Genomic DNA, 20,569 nt, shown 5'->3' with positions numbered 1-20,569 from the left:
TTATAATTGAAAATAATAGATATTAGACCCCATATAATAATTGAAAATAATAGATATTAGACACCATATAATAATTGAAAATAATAGATATTAGACACCATATAATAATTGAAAATAATAGATATTAGACCCCATATAATAATTGAAAATAACAGATATTAGACCCCATGTAATAATTGAAAATAATAGATATTAGACACCATATAATAATTGAAAATAATAGATATTAGACCCCATATAATAATTGAAAAAAATAGATATTAGACACCATATAATAATTGAAAATAATAGATATTAGACACCATATAATAATTGAAAATAATAGATATTAGACACCATATAATAATTGAAAATAACAGATATTAGACCCCATATAATAATTGAAAATAATAGATATTAGACACCATATAATAATGTGAATATAATAGATATTAGACACCATATAATAATTGAAAATTACAGATATTAGACCCCATATAATAATTAAAAATAATAGATATTAGACACCATATAATAATTGAAAATAATAGATATTCGACACCTTATAATAATTGAAAATAATAGATATTAGACCCCATATAATAATTGAAAATAATAGATATGAGACACCATATAATAATTGAAAATAATAGATATACGACACCATATAATAATTGAAAATAATAGATATTAGACACCATATAATAATTGAAAATAATAGATATTAGACACCATATAATAATTGAAAATAATAGATATTAGACTCCATATAATAATTGAAAATAATAGATATTTGACACCATATAATAATTGAAAACAATAGATATTAGACACCGTATAATAATTGAAAATAATAGATATTAGACCCCATATAATAATTGAAAATAATAGATATTAGACCCCATGTAATAATTGAAAAAAATAGATATTAGACACCATATAATAATTGAAAATAATAGATATTAGACACCATATAATAATTGAAAATAATAGATATTAGACACCATATAATAATTGAAAATAATAGATATTAGACCCCATATAATACTTGAAAATAAAAGATATTAGATCCCATGTAATAATTGAAAAAAATAGATATTAGACACCATATAATAATTGAAAATAATAGATATTAGACACCATATAATAATTGAAAATAATAGATATTAGACACCATATAATAATTGAAAATAATAGATATTAGACACCATATAATAATTGAAAATAACAGATATTAGACCCCATATAATAATTGAAAATAATAGATATAAGACACCATATAAAAATTGAAAATAATAGATATTAGACACCATATAATAATTGAAAATAATAGATATTAGACACCATAAAATAATTGAAAATAATAGATATTAGACACCATATAATAATTGAAAATAATAGATATTAGACACCATATAATAATTAAAAATAATAGATATTTGACCCCATATAATAATTGAAAATAATAGATATTAGACACCATATAATAATTGAAAATAATAGATATTAGACACTATATAATAATTGAAAATAATAGATATTAGACCCCATATAATAATTGTAAATAATAGATATTAGACACCATATAATAATTGAAAATAATAGATATTAGACCCCATATAATAATTGAAAATAATAGATATTAGACACCATATAATAATTGAAAGTAATAGATATTAGACACCATATAATAATTGAAAATAATAGATATTAGACACCATATAATAATTGAAAATAATAGATATTAGACCCCATATAATAATTGAAAATAATAGATATTAGACACCATATAATAATTGAAAATATTAGATATTAGACACCATATAATAATTGAAAATAATATATATTAGACCCCATATTATAATTGAAAATAATAGATATTAGACACCATATAATAATTGAAAATAATAGATATTAGACCCCATATAAGAATTGAAAATAATAGATATTAGACACCATATAATAATTGAAAATAATAGATATTAGACACCATATAATAATTGAAAATAATAGATATTAGACACCATATAATAATTGAAAATAACAGATATTAGACCCCATATAATAATTGAAAATAATAGATATTAGACACCATATAATAATGTGAATATAATAGATATAAGACACCATATAATAATTGAAAATTACAGATATTAGACCCCATATAACAATTAAAAATAATAGATATTAGACACCATATAATAATTGAAAATAATAGATATTCGACACCTTATAATAATTGAAAATAATAGATATTAGACCCCATATAATAATTAAAAATATTAGATATTAGACACCATATAATAATTGAAAATAATAGATATTAGACACCATATAATAATTGAAAATAATAGATATTAGACACCATATAATAATTGAAAATAATAGATATTAGACACCATATAATAATTGAAAATAATAGATATTAGACTCCATATAATAATTGAAAATAATAGATATTTTACACCATATAATAATTGAAAACAATAGATATTAGACACCGTATAATAATTGAAAATAATAGATATTAGACCCCATATAATAATTGAAAATAATAGATATTAGACCCCATGTAATAATTGAAAAAAATAGATATTAGACACCATATAATAATTGAAAATAATAGATATTAGACACCATATAATAATTGAAAATAATAGATATTAGACACCGTATAATAATTGAAAATAATAGATATTAGACCCCATATAATACTTGAAAATAAAAGATATTAGATCCCATGTAATAATTGAAAAAAATAGATATTAGACACCATATAATAATTGAAAATAATAGATATTAGACACCATATAATAATTGAAAATAATAGATATTAGACACCATATAATAATTGAAAATAATAGATATTAGACACCATATAATAATTGAAAATAACAGATATTAGACCCCATATAATAATTGAAAATAATAGATATAAGACACCATATAAAAATTGAAAATAATAGATATTAGACACCATATAATAATTGAAAATAATAGATATTAGACACCATAAAATAATTGAAAATAATAGATATTAGACACCATATAATAATTGAAAATAATAGATATTAGACACCATGTAATAATTGAAAATAATAGATATTAGACCCCATATAATAATTGAAAATAATAGATATTAGACACCATATAATAATTGAAAATAATAGATATTAGACACTATATAATAATTGAAAATAATAGATATTAGACCCCATATAATAATTGTAAATAATAGATATTAGACACCATATAATAATTGAAAATAATAGATATTAGACACCATATAATAATTGAAAATAATAGATATTAGACACCATATAATAATTGAAAATAATAGATATTAGACTCCATAGAATAATTGAAAATAATAGATATTTGACACCATATAATAATTGAAAACAATAGATATTAGACACCGTATAATAATTGAAAATAATAGATATTAGACCCCATATAATAATTGAAAATAATAGATATTAGACCCCATGTAAGAATTGAAAAAAATAGATATTAGACACCATATAATAATTGAAAATAATAGATATTAGACACCATATAATAATTGAAAATAATAGATATTAGACACCATATAATAATTGAAAATAATAGATATTAGACCCCATATAATACTTGAAAATAAAAGATATTAGATCCCATGTAATAATTGAAAAAAATAGATATTAGACACCATATAATAATTGAAAATAATAGATATTAGACACCATATAATAATTGAAAATAATAGATATTAGACACCATATAATAATTGAAAATAATAGATATTAGACACCATATAATAATTGAAAATAACAGATATTAGACCCCATATAATAATTGAAAATAATAGATATAAGACACCATATTAAAATTGAAAATAATAGATATTAGACACCATATAATAATTGAAAATAATAGATATTAGACACCATAAAATAATTGAAAATAATAGATATTAGACACCATATAATAATTGAAAATAATAGATATTAGACACCATATAATAATTGAAAATAATAGATATTAGACCCCATATAATAATTGAAAATAATAGATATTAGACACCATATAATAATTGAAAATAATAGATATTAGACACTATATAATAATTGAAAATAATAGATATTAGACCCCATATAATAATTGTAAATAATAGATATTAGACACCATATAATAATTGAAAATAATAGATATTAGACACCATATAATAATTGAAAATAACAGATATTAGACCCCATATAATAATTGAAAATAATAGATATAAGACACCATATTAAAATTGAAAATAATAGATATTAGACACCATATAATAATTGAAAATAATAGATATTAGACACCATAAAATAATTGAAAATAATAGATATTAGACACCATATAATAATTGAAAATAATAGATATTAGACACCATATAATAATTGAAAATAATAGATATTAGACCCCATATAATAATTGAAAATAATAGATATTAGACCCCATGTAATAATTGAAAAAAATAGATATTAGACACCATATAATAATTGAAAATAATAGATATTAGACACCATATAATAATTGAAAATAATAGATATTAGACACCGTATAATAATTGAAAATAATAGATATTAGACCCCATATAATACTTGAAAATAAAAGATATTAGATCCCATGTAATAATTGAAAAAAATAGATATTAGACACCATATAATAATTGAAAATAATAGATATTAGACACCATATAATAATTGAAAATAATAGATATTAGACACCATATAATAATTGAAAATAATAGATATTAGACACCATATAATAATTGAAAATAACAGATATTAGACCCCATATAATAATTGAAAATAATAGATATAAGACACCATATAAAAATTGAAAATAATAGATATTAGACACCATATAATAATTGAAAATAATAGATATTAGACACCATAAAATAATTGAAAATAATAGATATTAGACACCATATAATAATTGAAAATAATAGATATTAGACACCATGTAATAATTGAAAATAATAGATATTAGACCCCATATAATAATTGAAAATAATAGATATTAGACACCATATAATAATTGAAAATAATAGATATTAGACACTATATAATAATTGAAAATAATAGATATTAGACCCCATATAAAAATGGTAAATAATAGATATTAGACACCATATAATAATTGAAAATAATAGATATTAGACACCATATAATAATTGAAAATAATAGATATTAGACACCATATAATAATTGAAAATAATAGATATTAGACTCCATAGAATAATTGAAAATAATAGATATTTGACACCATATAATAATTGAAAACAATAGATATTAGACACCGTATAATAATTGAAAATAATAGATATTAGACACCATATAATAATTGAAAATAATAGATATTAGACCCCATGTAATAATTGAAAAAAATAGATATTAGACACCATATAATAATTGAAAATAATAGATATTAGACACCATATAATAATTGAAAATAATAGATATTAGACACCATATAATAATTGAAAATAATAGATATTAGACCCCATATAATACTTGAAAATAAAAGATATTAGATCCCATGTAATAATTGAAAAAAATAGATATTAGACACCATATAATAATTGAAAATAATAGATATTAGACACCATATAATAATTGAAAATAATAGATATTAGACACCATATAATAATTGAAAATAATAGATATTAGACACCATATAATAATTGAAAATAACAGATATTAGACCCCATATAATAATTGAAAATAATAGATATAAGACACCATATTAAAATTGAAAATAATAGATATTAGACACCATATAATAATTGAAAATAATAGATATTAGACACCATAAAATAATTGAAAATAATAGATATTAGACACCATATAATAATTGAAAATAATAGATATTAGACACCATATAATAATTGAAAATAATAGATATTAGACCCCATATAATAATTGAAAATAATAGATATTAGACACCATATAATAATTGAAAATAATAGATATTAGACACTATATAATAATTGAAAATAATAGATATTAGACCCCATATAATAATTGTAAATAATAGATATTAGACACCATATAATAATTGAAAATAATAGATATTAGACCCCATATAATAATTGAAAATAATAGATATTAGACACCATATAATAATTGAAAGTAATAGATATTAGACACCATATAATAATTGAAAATAATAGATATTAGACACCATATAATAATTGAAAATAATAGATATTAGACCCCATATAATAATTGAAAATAATAGATATTAGACACCATATAATAATTGAAAATATTAGATATTAGACACCATATAATAATTGAAAATAATATATATTAGACCCCATATTATAATTGAAAATAATAGATATTAGATCCCATATAATAATTGAAAATAATAGATATTAGACCCCATATAAGAATTGAAAATAATAGATATTAGACACCATATTATAATTGAAAATAATAGATATTAGACACCATATAAGAATTGAAAATAATAGATATTAGACACCATATAATAATTGAAAATAATAGATATAAGACACCATATAAAAATTGAAAATAATAGATATTAGACACCATATAATAATTGAAAATAATAGATATTAGACACCATATAATAATTGAAAATAATAGATATTAGACACCATATAATAATTGAAAATAATAGATATTAGACACCATATAATAATTGAAAATAATAGATATTAGACACCATATAATAATTGAAAATAATAGATATTAGACCCCATATAATAATTGAAAATAACAGATATTAGACCCCATGTAATAATTGAAAAAAATAGATATTAGACACCATATAATAATTGAAAATAATAGATATTAGACACCATATAATAATTGAAAATAATAGATATTAGACACCATATAATAATTGAAAATAATAGATATTAGACACCATATAATAATTGAAAATAATAGATATTAGACCCCATATAATACTTGAAAATAAAAGATATTAGATCCCATGTAATAATTGAAAAAATAGATATTAGACACCATATAATAATTGAAAATAATAGATATTAGACACCATATAATAATTGAAAATAATAGATATTAGACACCATATAATAATTGAAAATAATAGATATTAGACACCATATAATAATTGAAAATAATAGATATTAGACCCCATATAATAATTTAAAATAATAGATATAAGACACCATATAAAAATTGAAAATAATAGATATTAGACACCATATAATAATTGAAAATAATAGATATTAGACACTATATAATAATTGAAAAAATTAGATATTAGACACCATATAATAATTGAAAATAATAGATATTAGACACCATATAATAATTGAAAATAATAGATATTAGACACCATATAATAATTGAAAATAATAGATATTAGACACCATATAATAATTGAAAATAATAGATATTAGACACCATATAATAATTGAAAATAATAGATATTAGACCCCATATAATAATTGAAAATAACAGATATTAGACCCCATGTAATAATTGAAAAAAATAGATATTAGACACCATATAATAATTGAAAATAATAGATATTAGACACCATATAATAATTGAAAATAATAGATATTAGACACCATATAATAATTGAAAATAATAGATATTAGACCCCATATAATACTTGAAAATAAAAGATATTAGATCCCATGTAATAATTGAAAAAAATAGATATTAGACACCATATAATAATTGAAAATAATAGATATTAGACACAATATAATAATTGAAAATAATAGATATTAGACACCATATAATAATTGAAAATAATAGATATTAGACACCATATAATAATTGAAAATAACAGATATTAGACCCCATATAATAATTGAAAATAATAGATATAAGACACCATATAAAAATTGAAAATAATAGATATTAGACACCATATAATAATTGAAAATAATAGATATTAGACACCATAAAATAATTGAAAATAATAGATATTAGACACCATATAATAATTGAAAATAATAGATATTAGACACCATATAATAATTGAAAATAATAGATATTAGATCCAATATAATAATTGAAAATAATAGATATTAGACACCATATAATAATTGAAAATAATAGATATTAGACCCCATATAATAATTGAATATAATAGATATAAGACACCATATAAAAATTGAAAATAATAGATATTAGACACCATATAATAATTGAAAATAATAGATATTAGACACCATAAAATAATTGAAAATAATAGATATTAGACACCATATAATAATTGAAAATAATAGATATTAGACACCATATAATAATTGAAAATAATAGATATTAGACCCCATATAATAATTGAAAATAATAGATATTAGACACCATATAATAATTGAAAATAATAGATATTAGACACTATATAATAATTGAAAATAATAGATATTAGACCCCATATAATAATTGTAAATAATAGATATTAGACACAATATAATAATTGAAAATAATAGATATTAGACCCCATATAATAATTGAAAATAATAGATATTAGACACCATATAATAATTGAAAATAATAGATATTAGACACCATATAATAATTGAAAATAATAGATATTAGACACCATATAATAATTTAAAATAATAGATATTAGACCCCATATAATAATTGAAAATAATAGATATTAGACACCATATAATAATTGAACATATTAGATATTAGACACCATATAATAATTGAAAATAATATATATTAGACCCCATATTATAATTGAAAATAATAGATATTAGACACCATATAATAATTGAAAATAATAGATATTAGACCCCATATAAGAATTGAAAATAATAGATATTAGACACCATATTATAATTGAAAATAATAGATATTAGACACCATATAATAATTGAAAATAATAGATATTAGACACCATATAATAATTGAAAATAATAGATATAAGACACCATATAATAATTGAAAATAATAGATATTAGACACCATATAATAATTGAAAATAATAGATATTAGACACCATATAATAATTGAAAATAATAGATATTAGACACCATATAATAATTGAAAATAATAGATATTAGACACCATATAATAATATAAAATAATAGATATTAGACACCATATAATAATTGAAAATAATAGATATTAGACCCCATATAATAATTGAAAATAACAGATATTAGACCCCATGTAATAATTGAAAAACATAGATATTAGACACCATATAATAATTGAAAATAATAGATATTAGACACCATATAATAATTGAAAATAATAGATATTAGACACCATATAATAATTGAAAATAATAGATATTAGACCCCATATAATACTTGAAAATAAAAGATATTAAATCCCATGTAATAATTGAAAAAAATAGATATTAGACACCATATAATAATTGAAAATAATAGATATTAGACACCATATAATAATTGAAAATAATAGATATTAGACACTATATAATAATTGAAAATAATAGATATTAGACACCATATAATAATTGAAAATAATAGATATTAGACCCCATATAATAATTGAAAATAATAGATATAAGACACCATATAATAATTGAAAATAATAGATATTAGACACCATATAATAATTGAAAATAATAGATATTAGACACCATATAATAATTGAAAATAATAGATATTTGACACCATATAATAATTGAAAATAATAGATATTAGACACCATATAATAATTGAAAATAATAGATATTAGACACCATATAATAATTGAAAATAATAGATATTAGACACCATATAATAATTGAAAATAATAGATATTAGACACCATATAATAATTGAAAATAATAAATATTAGACCCCATATAATAATTGAAAATAACAGATATTAGACCCCATGTAAAAATTGAAAAAAATAGATATTAGACACCATATAATAATTGAAAATAATAGATATTAGACACCATATAATAATTGAAAAAAATAGATATTAGACACCATATAATAATTGAAAATAATAGATATTAGACCCCATATAATACTTGAAAATAAAAGATATTAGATCCCATGTAATAATTGAAAAAAATAGATATTAGACACCATATAATAATTGAAAATAATAGATATTAGACACAATATAATAATTGAAAATAATAGATATTAGACACCATATAATAATTGAAAATAATAGATATTAGACACCATATAATAATTGAAAATAACAGATATTAGACCCCATATAATAATTGAAAATAATAGATATAAGACACCATATAAAAATTGAAAATAATAGATATTAGACACCATATAATAATTGAAGATAATAGATATTAGACACCATAAAATAATTGAAAATAATAGATATTAGACACCATATAATAATTGAAAATAATAGATATTAGACACCATATAATAATTGAAAATAATATATATTAGACCCCATATAATAATTGAAAATAATAGATATTAGACACCATATAATAATTGAAAATAATAGATATTAGACCCCATATAATAATTGAAAATAATAGATATTAGACACCATATAATAATTGAAAATAATAGATATTAGACACTATATAATAATTGAAAATAATAGATATTAGACCCCATATAATAATTGTAAATAATAGATATTAGACACCATATAATAATTGAAAATATTAGATATTAGACCCCATATAATAATTGAAAATAATAGATATTAGACACCATATAATAATTGAAAATAATAGATATTAGACACCATATAATAATTGAAAATAATAGATATTAGACACCATATAATAATTAAAAATAATAGATATTAGACCCCATATAATAATTGAAAATAATAGATATTAGACACCATATAATAATTGAAAATATTAGATATTAGACACCATACAATAATTGAAAATAATATATATTAGACCCCATATTATAATTGAAAATAATAGATATTAGACACCATATAATAATTGAAAATAATAGATATTAGACACCATATAAGAATTGAAAATAATAGATATTAGACACCATATTATAATTGAAAATAATAGATATTAGACACCATATAATAATTGAAAATAATAGATATTAGACACCATATAATAATTGAAAATAATAGATATACGACACCATATAATAATTGAAAATAATAGATATTAGACACCATATAATAATTGAAAATAATAGATATTAGACACCATATAATAATTGAAAATAATAGATATTAGACACCATATAATAATTGAAAATAATAGATATTAGACACCATATAATAATTGAAAATAATAGATATTAGACCCCATATAATAATTGAAAATAATAGATATTAGACACCATATAATAATTGAAAATAATAGATATTAGACACCATATAATAATTGAAAATAATAGATATTAGACACCATATAATAATTGAAAATAATAGATATTAGACACCATATAATAATTGAAAATAATAGATATTAGACCCCATATAATAATTGAAAAAAATAGATATTAGACACCATATAATAATTGAAAATAATAGATATTAGACACCATATAATAATTGAAAATAATAGATATTAGACCCTATATAATAATTGAAAATAATAGATATTAGACACCATATTATAATTGGAAATAATAGATATTAGCCCCCATATAATAATTTAAAATAATAAATATTAGACACCATATAATAATTGAAAATAATAGATATTAGACACCATATAATAATTGAAAATAATAGATATTAGACACCATATAATAATTGAAAATAATAGATATTAGACACCATATAATAATTGAAAATAACAGATATTAGACCCCATATAATAATTGAAAATAATAGATATAAGACACCATATAAAAATGGAAAATAATAGATATTAGACACCATATTATAATTGAAAATAATAGATATTAGACACCATAAAATAATTGAAAATAATAGATATTAGACACCATATAATAATTGAAAAAAATAGATATTAGACACCATATAATAATTGAAAATAATAGATATTAGACACTATATAATAATTGAAAATAATAGATATTAGACCCCATATAATAATTGTAAATAATTGATATTAGACACCATATAATATTTTAAAATAATAGATATTAGACCCCATATAATAATTGAAAATAATAGATATTAGACACCATATAATAATTGAAAATAATAGATATTAGACACCATATAATAATTGAAAATAATAGATATTAGACACCATATAATAATTGAAAATAATAGATATTAGACCCCATATAATAATTGAAAATAATAGATATTAGACACCATATAATAATTGAAAATATTAGATATTAGACACCATATAATAATTGAAAATAATATATATTAGACCCCATATAATAATTGAAAATAATAGATATAAGACACCATATAATAATTGAAAATAATAGATATTAGACCCCATATAAGAATTGAAAATAATAGATATTAGACACCATATTATAATTGAAAATAATAGATATTAGACACCATATAATAATTGAAAATAATAGATATTAGACACCATATAATAATTGAAAATAATAGATATAAGACACCATATAATAATTGAAAATAATAGATATTAGACCCCATATAATAATTGAAAATAATAGATATTAGACCCCATATAATAATTGAAAATAACAGATATTAGACCCCATGTAATAATTGAAAATAATAGATATTAGACACCATATAATAATTGAAAATAATAGATATTAGACCCCATATAATAATTGAAAATAATAGATATTAGACACCATATAATAATTGAAAATAATAGATATTAGACACCATATAATAATTGAAAATAATAGATATTAGACACCATATAATAATTGAAAATAACAGATATTAGACCCCATATAATAATTGAAAATAATAGATATTAGACACCATATAATAATGTGAATATAATAGATATTAGACACCATATAATAATTGAAAATTACAGATATTAGACCCCATATAATAATTAAAAATAATAGATATTAGACACCATATAAAAATTGAAAATAATAGATATTCGACACCTTATAATAATTGAAAATAATAGATATTAGACCCCATATAATAATTGAAAATATTAGATATTAGACACCATATAAAAATTGAAAATAATAGATATTAGACACCATATAATAATTGAGAATAATAGATATTAGACACCATATAATAATTGAAAATAATAGATATTAGACACCATATAATAATTGAAAATAATAGATATTAGACCCCATATAATAATTGAAAATAATAGATATTAGACACCATATAATAATTGAAATCAATAGATATTAGACACCGTATAATAATTGAAAATAATAGATATTAGACCCCATATAATAATTGAAAATAATAGATATTAGACCCCATGTAATAATTGAAAAAAATAGATATTAGACACCATATAATAATTGAAAATAATAGATATTAGACACCATATAATAATTGAAAATAATAGATATTAGACACCATATAATAATTGAAAATAATAGATATTAGACCCCATATAAGAATTGAAAATAAAAGATATTAGATCCCATGTAATAATTGAAAAAAATAGATATTAGACACCATATAATAATTGAAAATAATAGATATTAGACACCATATAATAATTGAAAATAATAGATATTAGACACCATATAATAATTGAAAATAATAGATATTAGACACCATATAATAATTGAAAATAACAGATATTAGACCCCATATAATAATTGAAAATAATAGATATAAGACACCATATAAAAATTTAAAATAATAGATATTAGACACCATATAATAATTGAAAATAATAGATATTAGACACCATAAAATAATTGAAAAAAATAGATATTAGACACCATATAATAATTGAAAATAATAGATATTAGACACCATATAATAATTGAAAATAATAGATATTAGACACCATATAATAATTGAAAATAATAGATATTAGACACCATATAATAATTGAAAATAATAGATATTAGACACTATATAATAATTGAAAATAATAGATATTAGACCCCATATAATAATTGTAAATAATAGATATTAGACACCATATAATAATTGAAAATAATAGATATTAAACCCCATATAATAATTGAAAATAATAGATATTAGACACCATATAATAATTGAAAATAATAGATATTAGACACCATATAATAATTGAAAATAATAGATATTAGACACCATATAATAATTGAAAATAATAGATATTAGACCCCATATAATAATTGAAAATAATAGATATTAGACACCATATAATAATTGAAAATATTAGATATTAGACACCATATAATAATTGAAAATAATATATATTAGACCCCATATTATAATTGAAAATAATAGATATTAGACACCATATAATAATTGAAAATAATAGATATTAGACACCATATAAGAATTGAAAATAATAGATATTAGACACCATATTATAATTGAAAATAATAGATATTAGATACCATATAATAATTGAAAATAATAGATATTAGACACCATATAATAATTGAAAATAATAGATATAAGACACCATATAATAATTGAAAATAATAGATATTAGACACCATATAATAATTGAAAATAATAGATATTAGACACCATATAATAATTGAAAATAATAGATATTAGACACCATATAATAATTGAAAATAATAGATATTAGACACCATATAATAATTGAAAATAATAGATATTAGACCCCATATAATAATTGAAAATAATAGATATTAGACACCATATAATAATTGAAAATAATAGATATTAGACACCATATAATAATTGAAAATAATAGATATTAGACCCCATATAATAATTGAAAATAATAGATATTAGACACCATATAATAATTGAAAATAATAGATATTAGACACCATATAATAATTGAAAATAATAGATATTAGACCCTATATAATAATTGAAAATAATAGATATTAGACACCATATAATAATTGAAAATAATAGATATTAGCCCCCATATAATAATTTAAAATAATAGATATTAGACACCATATAATAATTGAAAATAATAGATATTAGACACCATATAATAATTGAAAATAATAGATATTAGACACCGTATAATAATTGAAAATAAAAGATATTCGACACCGTATAATAATTGAAAATAATAGATATTAGACACCATATAATAATTGAAAATAATAGATATTAGACCCCATATAATAATTGAAAATAATAGATATTAGACCCCATATAATAATTGAAAATAATAGATATTAGATCCCATGTAATAATTGAAAATAATAGATATTAGACCCCATATAATAATTGAAAATAATAGATATTAGACCCCATATAATAATTGAAAATAATGGATATTAGACACCATATAATAATTGATCATAATAGATATTAGACACCGTATAATAATTGAAAATAATAGATATTAGACACCATATAATAATTGAAAATAATAGATATTAGACACCATATAATAATTGAAAATAATAGATATTAGACACCATATAATAATTGAAAATAATAGATATTAGACACCATTTAATAATTGAAAATAATAGATATTAGACACCATATAATAATTGAAAATAATAGATATTAGACCCCTATATAATAATTGAAAATAATAGATATTTGACACCATATAATAATTGAAAACAATAGATATTAGACACCGTATAATAATTGAAAATAATAGATATTAGACCCCATATAATAATTGAAAATAATAGATATTAGACCCCATGTAATAATTGAAAAAAATAGATATTAGACACCATATAATAATTGAAAATAATAGATATTAGACACCATATAATAATTGAAAATAATAGATATTAGACACCATATAATAATTGAAAATAATAGATATTAGACCCCATATAATACTTGAACATAACAGATATTAGATCCCATGTAATAATTGAAAAAAATAGATATTAGACACCATATAATAATTGAAAATAATAGATATTAGACACCATATAATAATTGAAAATAATAGATATTAGACACCATATAATAATTGAAAATAATAGATATTAGACACCATATAATAATTGAAAATAACAGATATTAGACCCCATATAATAATTGAAAATAATAGATATAAGACACCATATAAAAATTGAAAATAATAGATATTAGACACCATATAATAATTGAAAATAATAGATATTAGACACCATAAAATAATTGAAAATAATAGATATTAGACACCATATAATAATTGAAAATAATAGATATTAGACACCATATAATAATTGAAAATAATAGATATTAGACCCCATATAATAATTGAAAATAATAGATATTAGACACCATATAATAATTGAAAATAATAGATATTAGACACTATATAATAATTGAAAATAATAGATATTAGACCCATATAATAATTGTAAATAATAGATATTAGACACCATATAATAATTGAAAATAATAGATATTAGACCCCATATAATAATTGAAAATAATAGATATTAGACACCATATAATAATTGAAAATAATAGATATTAGACACCATATAATAATTGAAAATAATAGATATTAGACACCATATAATAATTGAAAATAATAGATATTAGACCCCATATAATAATTGAAAATAATAGATATTAGACACCATATAATAATTGAAAATATTAGATATTAGACACCATATAATAATTGAAAATAATATATATTAGACCCCATATTATAATTGAAAATAATAGATATTAGACACCATATAATAATTGAAAATAATAGATATTAGACACCATATAATAATTGAAAATAATAGATATTAGACACCATATTATAATTGAAAATAATAGATATTAGACACCATATAATAATTGAAAATAATAGATATTAGACACCATATAATAATTGAAAATAATAGATATAAGACACCATATAATAATTGAAAATAATAGATATTAGACACCATATAATAATTGAAAATAATAGATATTAGACACCATATAATAATTGAAAATAATAGATATTAGACACCATATAATAATTGAAAATAATAGATATTAGACACCATATAATAATTGAAAATAATAGATATTAGACCCATATAATAATTGAAAATAATAGATATTAGACACCATATAATAATTGAAAATAATAGATATTAGACACCATATAATAATTGAAAATAATAGATATTAGACACCATATAATAATTGAAAATAATAGATATTAGACACCATATAATAATTGAAAATAATAGATATTAGACCCCATATAATAATTTAAAATAATAGATATTAGACACCATATTATAATTGAAAATAATAGATATTAGACACCATATAATAATTGAAAATAATAGATATTAGACCCTATATAATAATTGAAAATAATAGATATTAGACACCATATAATAATTGAAAATAATAGGTATTAGCCCCCATATAATAATTTAAAATAATAGATATTAGATACCATATAATAATTGAAAATAATAGATATTAGACACCATATAATAATTGAAAATAATAGATATTAGACACCGTATAATAATTGAAAATAAAAGATATAGACACCGTATAATAATTGAAAATAATAGATATTAGACACCATATAATAATTGAAAGTAATAGATATTTGACCCCATATAATAATTGAAAATAATAGATATTAGACCCCATATAATAATTGAAAATAATAGATATTAGATCCCATGTAATAATTGAAAATAATAGATATTAGACCCCATATAATAATTGAAAATAATAGATATTAGACCCCATATAATAATTGAAAATAATGGATATTAGACACCATATAATAATTGATCATAATAGATATTAGACACCGTATAATAATTGAAAATAATAGATATTAGACACCGTATAATAATTGAAAATAATAGATATTAGACACCATATAATAATTGAAAATAATAGATATTAGACAACATATAATAATTGAAAATAATAGATATTGGACACCGTATTATAATTGAAAATAATAGATATTAGACACCATATAATAATTGAAAATAATAGATATTAGACACCATATAATAATTGAAAATAATAGATATTAGACAACATATAATAATTGAAAATAATAGATATTAGACACCATATAATAATTGAAAATAATAGATATTAGACACCATATAATAATTGAAAATAATAGATATTAGACACCATATAATAATTGAAAATAATAGATATTAGACACCATATAATAATTGAAAATACGTACTGTTCAAATTTCACAAAAATCAGTTATTTGAAAATTTTTTGGAAGGGCTTCAACAACATTTCTTCTCTCTTCACCTAAGATTAAATTAAATTAAAGACAGCCTACATTATTCACACTTATTCCTATCGACTTTGTTCAAAAATGCATAATAATCGGTTAATTAGTTAAGGACTGAATTATATGCATACAAATATTTAACCTGTGCACATACTGTTAAGTTTGCAGGTTTAAACAAGTAACGTAGAAAGCAATACAAATGACGACTCAACAAACAAAGGTAGATCAAATAAGAAGTGTATAAGGAAAATGTATATTTACAGGATATTTACATAATGGTGTCAAATAAGAGAGTCTTTGCTGGAGAAACATATCTGCTCTAGGCGACCTTCGGTGGCTTCTGATGAACACACACTCAGACTAACTGAGTCTTCCTATTTATGTGTAATTACTATCCACATATGCAAATGAATGTGTGCCACCACAACACATACATAACTTTATATGAACAAAGATGTGTGTGATTTTGCTTAGTTTTAGATAAAAAAAAAATAATGCGATTACCTATCCTCCTTTTTAGTAGCCAATTTTGTTTACATTGTGAGTGAGGGGGAGGGACAGACAAGTTTTCTTTCATGAAGTGATTGTCATCAACAAAGAGCCCTAGGGAAACAAACCTTGATTTACTTATATTTATTATAATAATGTATTGAAATATTTTTTGACATAATTGAATCTTTTTCAAAAAACACCCGACTAGCTGAAACCACCGTCAATAATTTTCCCCACTCCCTATCTGTGCCTAAATCAAAACGTAGATACCATGAAAAAAAGTGTCTTTCTTAGAACTACACGCCTGTGGAACTCTGTTCCGCTTGCCTGTTTCCCTCCCGACTTCAACCTGGATGTCTTCAAGTCCAACACAAACAAATTCCTGATGAACCGCCCCCCTAAGTAATGACACTTTACAAATTCTCCAATACTATTGCTACACTATCCCTTTGATTACTGTACACACAATAACCCTTATCCCTGAGTGGTCATTGGGCCTTGATAAGTGGTGAACTCCATTACATTAAATTTACTAGGTATGATCACAAAGATTTAACAGATTGAATGGGTGATAAGAACTAACCAATCAGATACCAGAATCGCTGTGTAACATATACTTTGAATTGTTCAGCCACAGCTTTTCATCTTGAAACAAGACGAGAATCACTGCTAATTGTGACTGGATTAATACCACTATTCGTTACATGGAATTTTTTATAATTCAAAGCTTTTCTGACTGGATTGATGCTGCTAATTTTTGCTTTTTTTTTTTTTACATAGTGATCACCACTTATCAAGGCCCGGAAGCCACTCAGGGATAAGGGTTATTGCAAGTACATTACGTTAGGAGATTTGCTGAAGTGTTTACTTAAGGGGGCGGTTCATTAGGAATTTGTTAACATTGGACTTGAAGACATCCAAGTTGTAGTCCGGAGGGAAGCAGGCAGACGGAACAGAGTTCCACAGGCGTGCAGTTCTAAGGGCACTACATTTAATATCGGCAGTTGGATAATTTTTTAATCTCTATTATAGAGTTATTTGTTTTGTTATCCCTTTTTGGATCATTTTCCTATTACAAAAATAGCTTTCCACTCAATTGTCAGCTAAATGACGTTTAAATAAAAAAATAATTGGATTGATGTTGCTAATTTGATTGATGATTAAGACAACTACATTTAATATTCGCGATTAGATAATTTTCTTTACACCAAGACAGTTATTTCTTTTGCCATCGATATCGGATCATTTGTCTATTACGACGATTGCAGGAGATTAAATGACTTACTGACAAATTAAAATAACAAATTCATGTGCATTTAAAGACATGAGACGGATGTACTTAATATTCGTCACGACAATTGTCCTTGAAATTGATCTGACAGACAGTCTGTAGTACTGACTTCCGGAGATAAACAAAAATAAAACAAATAAATAAAACAGACAAAGGAAAGCCTCGCCAAACAGTTATACATATTTTATTTTACTCTCGGAAATTAGGGACATCAACACCTACTATCTTATATGACACATTATGCTGGCAAATAAACGTAATAGAATTGAAAATTATTGAAAATTTCTTTTGATATTGTCATTATGTTTTATATGTTAACTCGTGTGTACGGTATTTCCTACGAACTACATTGATATAACCTTCATACACAACTTCTTTCATTCTTTCATAAATATTCATATTCAAATATATTTATATATATATATATATATATATATATATATATATATATATATATTAGTGATGAGAGGATTCCAATATTGTTCCCGATTCCGATACAATTACCGATTCTGTTCTACGTTTCCTATTTTGATACCATTACCGATTCCGATTCTTTTAAATTACTAATCATAGGGTTCTTTTTTTTATTTTATTACCGCAAATCCTACGTAATATATTTTG

This window comes from Euprymna scolopes, chromosome 17 (assembly GCF_053919585.1).
Source record: "Euprymna scolopes isolate OS-2025 chromosome 17, ASM5391958v1, whole genome shotgun sequence".
In the NCBI taxonomy this organism is placed as follows: domain Eukaryota; kingdom Metazoa; phylum Mollusca; class Cephalopoda; order Sepiida; family Sepiolidae; genus Euprymna; species Euprymna scolopes.
This window is presented reverse-complemented; position numbering follows the sequence as displayed.